The following is a 10,170-nucleotide window of genomic DNA, read 5'->3' on the forward strand; positions in this document are numbered from 1 at the left end:
GCCTTGCTGACGATCAGAAAAACCCTAGTGATTCGTACTAGCAAGCCTCGCACTCCGAAAACTCTATCGTGAACAAACAATAGCATACATAAGCACTCAAGCATAATATGCAAAGGTAAAACCCAAAAGAAAAGATATGAACTAAAAGTTCAAGTGAAGAGTTCGATTTGCAAAAAGTATCAATCGAATCAGAGATACGAAACTCAAACTACGGGAAAAAAATCAAAGTCCAATTGCCTTGAAACCAATTTTTTTTGTTTTCAAAATCATGTTCAAGTTGATTATTTGGACAGAGGGGAACAAGACGAATATTTTTGCGTTGGTTTCACTGGATTTCGACAAACAAGCAAAAAGTAGAGAAGGCTTGAAGTTCAAGGACTAATCTGTAAGAAAACTATTCATGGATAGGTCCCTAGCCGAAAATAAAACTAAAAAGAAAAACCTAATGAACGAACGTCCGTTAACAGAGACTAACGAATGAATTTGTTCGCTAACAAATTGAAACGAGTGAACGCTCGATAAAAAATAAATAAATAACAGATCTAATCTAATAAACCGAAACTTTTAAAAAAGAACTAAACCAAGAAAAACCGGATAGGTTTATACTGGTCGGCGGCGGTGGAATCGGTCAAATGCGACGACGGGCGAGGCGGCGGCTCCGGCGGCATGTGGCGACCGCGGCGCGCGACGGCGGCGGCGGCGCTAGCGGGCAGCATTGCGACGGCGACAGTGGCTTGACGGCGCGACGGCGGTGGCTTAAGGCGGAAGCATGGCTTGATGAGGTGAGGGGGAGTATTTAAATAGGGGGGTCGCGCCGGCTTGGGGGAGGGGCAAAGGCGGTGGCGGAGGTGGAGTCAGAGCCGGTCTCCGACTCGCCCACGGCGGCGCGTGCGCGAGGAAGGCGGCGGCGGCCTGTTGGGCCAAGGCCCGGCTCGGCTGGGCCGGCCTAGGAACTTAAAAAAAATAATTTTCGCCGAACGGAAAAATCTAAAAATAAAATAAATAAAAATCCTAAAGTTTCCAGAAATAACTCTCACGGTCCTCTCCTAATATTTAGGACAACATGAACATTTTTCTGGGCTAAAATGCAATTTTTACCTAATTCAATCAAATAAAATCTCAATAAAAATCCAAATAAAATAAATATTTTTATTTAAAATTAAATTTCCATTATTTCCTCTGTTTTGAATAAGTCATATTATCTTCTCTCATTATTTATTTATTTGGAAATAATTTTGGAAAAATAATTTCAAATAAAATTCACTTTGATCCAAATTTACCAATTTTGAAAAATTCAAAAATGTAATTTTTATAAAACCTCCAACTCTCTCAAATGGTCCTTGAGTTGCTTAAGGTCTTTTGGATCAAAATGTTCAAATAAAATCAAACAAAAATGCAAAGAGCATGGATGCATATGATGACCTAACGATTAACATCCAAATTCAAAATTTGGGATGTTACAAACCTACCCCCCTTAAGATGAATCTCTCCCTTGAGATTCGGGTTGGCTAGAAAATAGGTGTGGGTGTTCTTTGCGTAGGTCTTCTTCTCGCTCCCAGGTGGCTTCTTCCTTGGTATGGTGGCTCCACTGAACTTTGCAAAACTTGATAACCTTGTTGTGTGTTACTCGGCTGGCAAACTCGAGTATCTTGACGGGTTTCTCCTCGTAAGTTAGGTCACTCTCCAACTAAATTGCTTCCAGGGGCACCGTATCTCTCAGAGGAATATCGGCCATCTCGGCATGGCACTTCTTCAACTGGGAAACGTGAAACACATCATGAACTCCTGACAAACCGGGTAATCCTAACTTGTAAGCCACTTCTCCCATACGTTCCAAAACTCGGTATGGTCCTACAAATCTAGGAGCTAACTTTCGTTTGACTGCAAATAGTTTAACTCCTCGAAGTGGTGACACACGAAGATATGCTCTGTCTCCGATTTCATAGGCTACCTCCTTGCATTTAGTATCGGCATAACTCTTCTGCCTAAACTGGGCTACCTTCAGTCTATCTCGAATCAACTTAACCTTCTCTTTAGACTCCTTGATTAAATCTGGTCCAAAAAACTAACGGTCTCCAACTTCATCCCACATCAACGGTGTCCTACACCTCCGTCCAAAGAAAGCTTCGAAAGGGTCCATCTTCAAACTAGCCTGGTAACTGTTGTTGTAAGAGAACTCTGCGTAAGGCAAATTATCATCCCAACTAGACCCATAGTACGCACAAGCTCTCAACATGTCCTCCAGAATCTGATTGACTCTCTCAGTTTGTCCATCTGTCTGTGGATGAAAGGTTGTACTGAACTCTAGCCTCGTACCCAAAGTCTGGTGCAACTGATTCCAAAACTTCGAGGTAAACTGTTTTCCTCTATCTGATACGATGGTCCTCAGAACTCCATGTAGACATATGATCCTGGTCATATATATCTTGGCCAACTTTGCGCTTGTATAGGTGGCTTTCACGGGGATAAAGTGAGCCACTTTGGTTAAGCGATCAACTACTACCCAGATGGAGTCATAATCTGATCGGGTCCTAGGTATTCCGGTGATAAAATCCATGCCAAGTTTATCCCACTTCCATTTGGGTATCGGCATAGGCTGTAGTAACTATGCTGGCTTTTGGTGTTCTGCCTTAACTCTGACATACATCACATACTGCTACATACTCAGCAATATCCTTCTTCATACCTGTCCACCAGAAACGCTCCTTCAAATCCAAATACATCTTAGTGTTTCCGGGGTGAATCGAGTATGGCGAGTCGTGAGCTTCTTGGAGTATTAACTTCCTGATGTCCACATCATTGGGCACATAAATATGATCCTCAAACCATAAAGTTTCATGATCGTCCTCACAAAAACCTTTGGCTTTTCCTTTACTCATCTTCTCCTTATCTCAGCAATCTCCTTATCAGTCTTCTGGGCTTCTCGAATCTTTCCCAATAACATGGACTGAACTTCCAAAGCTGCAACAAAACCTCTCAGAACTATCTCCATCCGTAGTTCTCTGAGATCGTCTATTAACTCCTGCGGTAAACCTCCGGTTACTAGAGTATTTACATAACTCTTGCAGCTCAAAGCGTCTGCTACAACATTGGCCTTTCCTGGATGATAATGCAACTTCATATCATAATCCTTTATGAGCTCCAACCATCTTCTTTGCCTAAGATTCAACTCCTTCTGTGTGAAAATATACATCAAACTCTTATGATCTGTGTATACATCACAATGGTTTCCAATAAGAAAATGCCTCCAGGTCTTGAGTGCATGCACTATGGTTGCTAACTCCAAATCATGCATGTCATAATTCAACTCATGAGGTCGAAGCTGACGTGAGGCATATTGAACAATGCTTCCGTCTTGCATAAGTACACCTCGAAGTCCTTGGCGAGAAGCGTCGCAATAAACTTGGAAATCCCTACGTATATCCGGAAGAATTTGGACTGGGGCTGTATGTAAACATTTGATCAACTCCTGAAAACTGGCCTCACATTCCTCCGTCCATTTGAACTTGGTGTCCTTCTTCAACAATTCCGTCATGGGCTTCGCAATCTTGGAAAAATTTCTCAATGAATCTCCTATAGTATCCTGTGAGTCCAAGAAAACTGCGGATCTCTCCAACTGAGGTGGGTGCAAACCACTCAGTGATAGACTGAACCTTGGTAGGGTCTACTGCTATACCTTCTCCTGATATAACATGTCCAAGAAATCCAATTTCCTTCAACCAAAACTCACATTTGCGGAACTTGGCGTATAGTTGATGTTCCCTGAGATTCTCGAGAACTAAGCGCAAATGTTCCTTGTGTTCTTCTTCATTATTCGAGTACACCAATATGTCATCAATGAACACCACCACAAAATTATCCAAAAACTCCATGAACACCTTATTCATCATACTCATGAAATAGGCAGGGGCGTTAGTCAATCCAAAAGACATGACCGTGTACTCATATAGCCCATACCTTGTGGTAAAAGTTGTCTTGGGTATATCCTGTTCTCGGATCTTCAGCTGGTCAAACAAATCGTTGATCATCGATAGTGGGTACTTGTTCTTGACCGTCACCTCATTCAGTGCACGATAATCAACAACCATTATCAAGGATCCATCCTTCTTCTCAACTAAGAGCACTGGGGCTCCCCACGGTGATGAACTTGGTAGAATATAACCTTTGTCCAATAACTCCTTAATCTACTTAATTTCCTGCAGATCATTTGCAGGCATCCAATACGGTCTCTTTGATATTGGTCCGGTGCCTGGTAACAGCTCTATCAAAAATTCTATATCTCGATCTGGTGGTATGCCTGGTAGTTCCTCCGGGAATACATTGGGATAATCCTTCACAACTGGCACTTCCTCTTAAACAACTCCCGAAAGTGAATTTACTTGGGTCCTCCTTGGCGCATGCCTAGACACATACTTGATCCTTTTATCCTCTGGGGTGGTGAGGAGAATTGACTTGCTAGCACAATTGATGTTTCTTGTACTTCGATTACCAGTCCATACTAAGTATTATACCCAATCCTTGTGACTCCAAAATTATTAGGTTTGAGGGAAAAACATGGCTACCAATGGTTAATGGTAACCGATCACACCATCAGCTGGCCATATACTCCACTCCTGGCGAGCTTACTAACATGGATGACCTAAGGGCTAAGGTTGGAAATTTAGACTTGTCAACAAATCCCCTTGATATGTATGAATGCGAAGCACCAGTGTCAAAAAGAACGAGAGTGGTAAATGACTTAATCAAAAACTTACCAATCACTGCGTCAGGCTGTTCTTCAACTTCCTCCATGTTGATGTGGTTCACCTGACCTCTGGTGAAAGGATTGGGTTTCTTTCCAGAACTTTTATTTCCGTTACCATTCTTCAACTCAGAACAATCATTAGTGCAATGTCCAGTCTACCGCACTTGTAACAGGTGACATGACTCAAATCCTTCTTGGCGGGTGTTGCTGGGTTGGAACGGCTATGACTGCTGCTTCCTCCATTCCCATTTCCATTCTTAGGACCACTATGGTTATGCAAACTCCCTACGTTGTGAGTGTGGCCTCCATGGTTATGATGGTATGTCCTCCCAAGTTCGGGGTAAAACGGGGCTTCTGCTGAGCTCCGGAGTTGTACTTGCCCTGTCCATACTTCCTTTTGCGGCTCTCTATTTGCTGTTGCTTGCCTTCAATCATAAGAGCCCGGTCTACTAGCTCCTGATAGTTGGCGAATTTTGCCACCATCAATTGCATACTGAACTCATCGTTCAGCCCTTCCATAAACTTCTGCTGCTTTGAGGCATCTGTGGCCACATCATCTGGGGCATAGCGAGCTAACTTGCTGAACTCATCCACATACTGCCCCACAGTATGATTTCCCTGGCATAAGTTGCGAAACTCATGCTTCTTCATACTCATAGCTCCAGCTGAGACATGTGCAGTGCGGAATGCTTGCTGAAATTGATCCCAAGGGACATTGGCCACGGGAAAAGTGGCAGTGTAGTTCTCCCACCATGAGGCTGCGGGTCCATCCAGTTGGTGTGCGGCAAAGCGCACCTTCTTAGCATCTATGCAACCTGCGGTAGTCAGCTCCCTTCCATTCCTGCGGAGCTAGTCATCAGCTACAATCGGCTCGATGCTACTAGAGAACACCGGCTGATTCAACCTTAGAAAACGGGCTAAGGCGTCAACTGGTGGTGGTGGCGGTGGGTTGTTGTTGTTGCCTTCATTCTAAACTAGCAACTGCATCAAGGCATTCTGTTGTTGGATCAACTAAGTGAGCTTTGGTGGGGAGACAAATCCAGGGTCATGTCTCGGAAGCACCTGATAGGGTGAGAGGGGTGAGAACAGAGTAGAGTGAGGTCTAAAGACAAAATCACTACCCATATGCACATGAGACAAACACATTCATTTCACACCACTCAATTCAAACAAGGTCATACAATCGATCTAAGCTACCGTTACAAAAGCTCGGACTATTACTATATACATGGGTGAATACTACTGCTAATATGGTGGTCGACTAGAAATTTTGATTGGTGGAAGACTCCATGATATCTGCTCCAGCTTCGTCTTCATAATTATCATCACTGTTGGGGTCGATGTCGGTGTCGTCGATTATGATGTAGTCTTTAGGATGGTTGTCCTCCTCAGGTTCAGGATCTCCCATGAATATCCCCAGCTTCTTCTTCGGGTCTTCATTCTTCTCCAGTAGTACTGCAATTTCTGCTTCATATCCATCGCGTGTAGACTTGATTTCCTCTTCTAGCTCCAGGTTCCTGGCCATCACCTTCTTCATGTCTATCATGCTTGCGCACATCTGGTTCTCCTGATGATGAATGTGCTGATTTAACTCCTTGATGTAGGCTACAATGGATCTATCCTTCCTGGTGCAAATAGTCTCCCATTGCTCATCTCGGCGTCCACATATCTGGTAGATGGTTTCCTTAAGCTCCTTATTGTATACCTCGCCGATGCGTCCGATGGCAATGTGGGCGGCCATGCTCTTTCCTAGACTCCAGGTTGGTACATCAAAGGGAAACTCCATGGCCTCAGTAACTGGCGTGAATGTCCTTCCTAGAATATGAATTCGAATCATCCAACGCTCTTCTTCTAGTAATGTGGCGGTGTAGGTCCCGGTGAAACTTGGTATTCCGATGCTCAGGTACCTAGTGACTTTCTTCAAGTGTCGTCCGAAAGGGGTGTCGTCATCCGGTTGAGTGAACTTGTTCCTTGGGTCCACCATCTATAGAGTAGAAAATGGAGAAGAGTCAGATATGACTAGAGAAGAGTATCATGTGGTTTGTCCTAGTGGTCGCGTCCTACAGTCCGCGTGACCTCTGATACCATCTTGTAGCGACCCGACCTCAGATGGTCAAGTATCTATGCTTAAGTGTAATCCCTGGATCGGTATTGCTGACACACACAATACTCGAGGTTTTATAACAGACTTTAATCACACACTTAGTACATCGAATGTCTCAAGAGAGAACTTATTACATTAATATGGCTAAAGGCCATCTAAATAAGATAACATCGGAAGCTTTGAAGGTAGAAGAGTCCATCCAACTCCACGGCAAAACTGAGTGCATGATAACGACCTAGCGCACCTTACTCTTTGTCTGAAAATTCTGCAACATAATAAGTTGTAGCCTATGTAGGTCAGCACATGGAATATGCTGGCAAGATAACACTGTAGAGCAATGCACAACTAACAGCTATCACTATATGCATATATGGCTGGTGGAGGCTCTATGGTTATCATTTGCATAAATTTAAATTTTCCCTACAAAAAAGGAATACATTTTATTTAACTACAAAGTTTGTTGAAAACATTGAGAAGGTAACACCAACTCAATCCCAAAATTAAAAGTTTAATAAGCTGACAAATTAATTAAGTAGAGTGATGAGATCAAATCAATAATTCAAGCACCAGATACTCAAGATATCCATAACCGGGGACACAGCTAATCATGATTAGTTTGTACACTCTGCAGAAGTTTGCGCACTTTTCCCCACAAGACTCGATCTCCTCCATAGAATTTCTCGCACTACATGATTTTTGAGAAACGGATGACCGAGACACAGCCTTTCAGATGCATTAACTCTTTACGACGGGTAGACCGTACCACCTACATCCCCTACATCTGCTAGTCTACCACTGAAATAGGTCACACAACATACTCAACTATGCCAGAGCCCATAATGGCTTGTGGCTGCACACGGAAGTTTCCAGCATGAATAAACTTATGATCCCTTTGAGCCTTGGTGGAAAACCATAGGATGATCACATGGATTCCCCGGGATCTCCTTGGACAACACTGGACTCCCCAGGTGCCCACAACCAATCCACCCAGATGTGTATTAAAGTAGCAAACTTAAGTTAAACCTCAGTTAACAATAACTCACAACTTTCATGAATTCTCTCAAAACCAAACCACATCTACGAGCATAGCATAGCAGTGTAAGCATAACATAGTAACACCCATGGTCTGAATAAATGGCAATAGGTTCCTACCTCATCAACTAATTCCCAAAAACCCACATGTATCAATCCTACTCATGCAATGTTTGAGGTTTGAAACTAATGCATACAAACTGAGTAATAAAGGGATATGATCAAAGTGTAACTTGCCTTGCTGACGATCGGAAAACCCTAGTGATTTGTAGTAGCAAGCCTCGCACTCCAGAAACTCTATCATGAACAAACAATAGCATACATAAGAAATCAACCATAATATGCAAAGCTAAAACCCAAAAGAAAAGACCTGAACCGAAAGTTCAAGTGAAGAGCTTCGATTTGCAAAAAGAATCAATCAAATCGGAGATACGAAACTCAATCTATGATAAAAAAATTCAAAGTCAAATCGGTTTGAAACCAAATTTTTAAATTTTCAAAATCATGTTCAAGTTAATTATCTGGATAGAGGGGGACAAGACGAATATTTGGGCGTTGGTCTCACTGGATTTGGACAAACGAGCAAAAAGTAGCGAATGCTTGAAGTTCAGGGACGAATCTATAAGAAAACTATTCACGGATAGGTCCCTGGCCAAAAATAAAACTAAAAAGAAAAACCTAACGAACGAAGGTCCGCTAACAAAGACTAACGAATGAATTTGTTCGCTAAAAAATCTAATTGAGTGAACGCTCGCTAAAGAAAATAAATAAAAAAACCGATCCAATCTAATAAACCGAAACTTAAAAAACCCGAGCTAAACTGAGAAAACCGGATCGGTTTATACCAGTCGGCAGCGGCGGAATCGATCAACGGCGACGACGGGCGAGGCAACGGCTCTGGCGGCATGCGGCGACGGCAGCGGCATCAGCGCGCGGCGGCGGCTTGGCGGCGGAGGTGGCTTAAGGCACCGGCGGCTCAAGGCGCCGGCGGCGCGGCTTGAGAAGGAGAGGGGGGGTGGCTGCGGAGTATTTAAAGAGGGGGGTGCGCCAGCTTGGGGGAGGGGCAAAGGCGGTGGCGGAGGTGGAGTCGGAGCCTGTCTCCAACTCGGCCATGGCGGCGCGCACGCGAGGAAGGCGGCGGCAGCCTGCTGGGCCAAGGCCCGGCTCAGCTGGGCCAGCGGAACTTCTTTTTAAATAATTTTCGCCAAACGGAAAAATCTAAAAATAAAATAAATTAAAATCCTAAGATTTCCAAAAATAATTTTCATGGTCCTCTCCTAATATTTAGGACAACATGAACATTTTTCTAGGCTAAAAATGCAATTTTGCCCTAATTCAATCAAATAAAATCTCAATAAAAATTCAAATAAAATAAATATAGTTATTTAAAATTAAATGTCCATTATTTCCTCCATTTTGGCGAAGTCATATTATCTTCTCTCATTATTTATTTATTTGGAAATAATTTTGGAAAAATAATTTCAAATAAAATTCACTTTGATCCAAATTTACCAATTTTGAAAAATTCAAAAATGGATTTTTTATAAAACCTCCAACTCTCTCAAATGCTCCTTGGGTTGCTTAAGGTCTTTAGGATCAAAATGTTCAAATAAAATCGAACAAAAAGCAAAGAGCATGGATGCATATGATGACATAATGATTAACATCCAAATTGAAAATTTGGGATGTTACACACCTTATGCAAGATATGTGCGACCAATAAAACCTTGCCAAATTAGAACATGCACCTTATTCGGTTAACATGATAGGCCATCTACCTTTGACTCCTTGAGCTCAAAATGGTCATTAGGATCATATTCTAAATACGAATCTATAGGTCGGGAGCATGTGGGTTTCATTTCATCCACAACGGACCTCAATCCCTTGATGCCAAGTTTGTTACCCATTGAACTATTTCGCAATATTCTTCTGATGTGCGAATTCTTATATTCATTGTGATTACGTACAATATCTGAAAAGAATGAAAACATAAATAGTAGTGAGGTTATCTTTGTAATGCAGAGGATATTATAATATACCAGGGGCTCCCTGTAAACCCATGTGTGGTATCACTGGATTTCTAATGAGAGAGCCCATGTGTGCTGTAATATGGTAAGTAAATTAATATAATCTGGCACAACTACACAAAAAAGGCTCCCTATTGGGAGCTCCAGATGTAAGGATAGTTGGCAGATGATAGGGTCACAATATACCGTATAGAAAGTTTATTGCCACACCATGATAACAAGAGCGCACAACCACTAGGCAGATCATAGTGTAGATAATAGGG

Source organism: Triticum urartu, chromosome 5 (genome assembly GCF_003073215.2).
Source record: "Triticum urartu cultivar G1812 chromosome 5, Tu2.1, whole genome shotgun sequence".
NCBI lineage: Eukaryota > Viridiplantae > Streptophyta > Magnoliopsida > Poales > Poaceae > Triticum > Triticum urartu.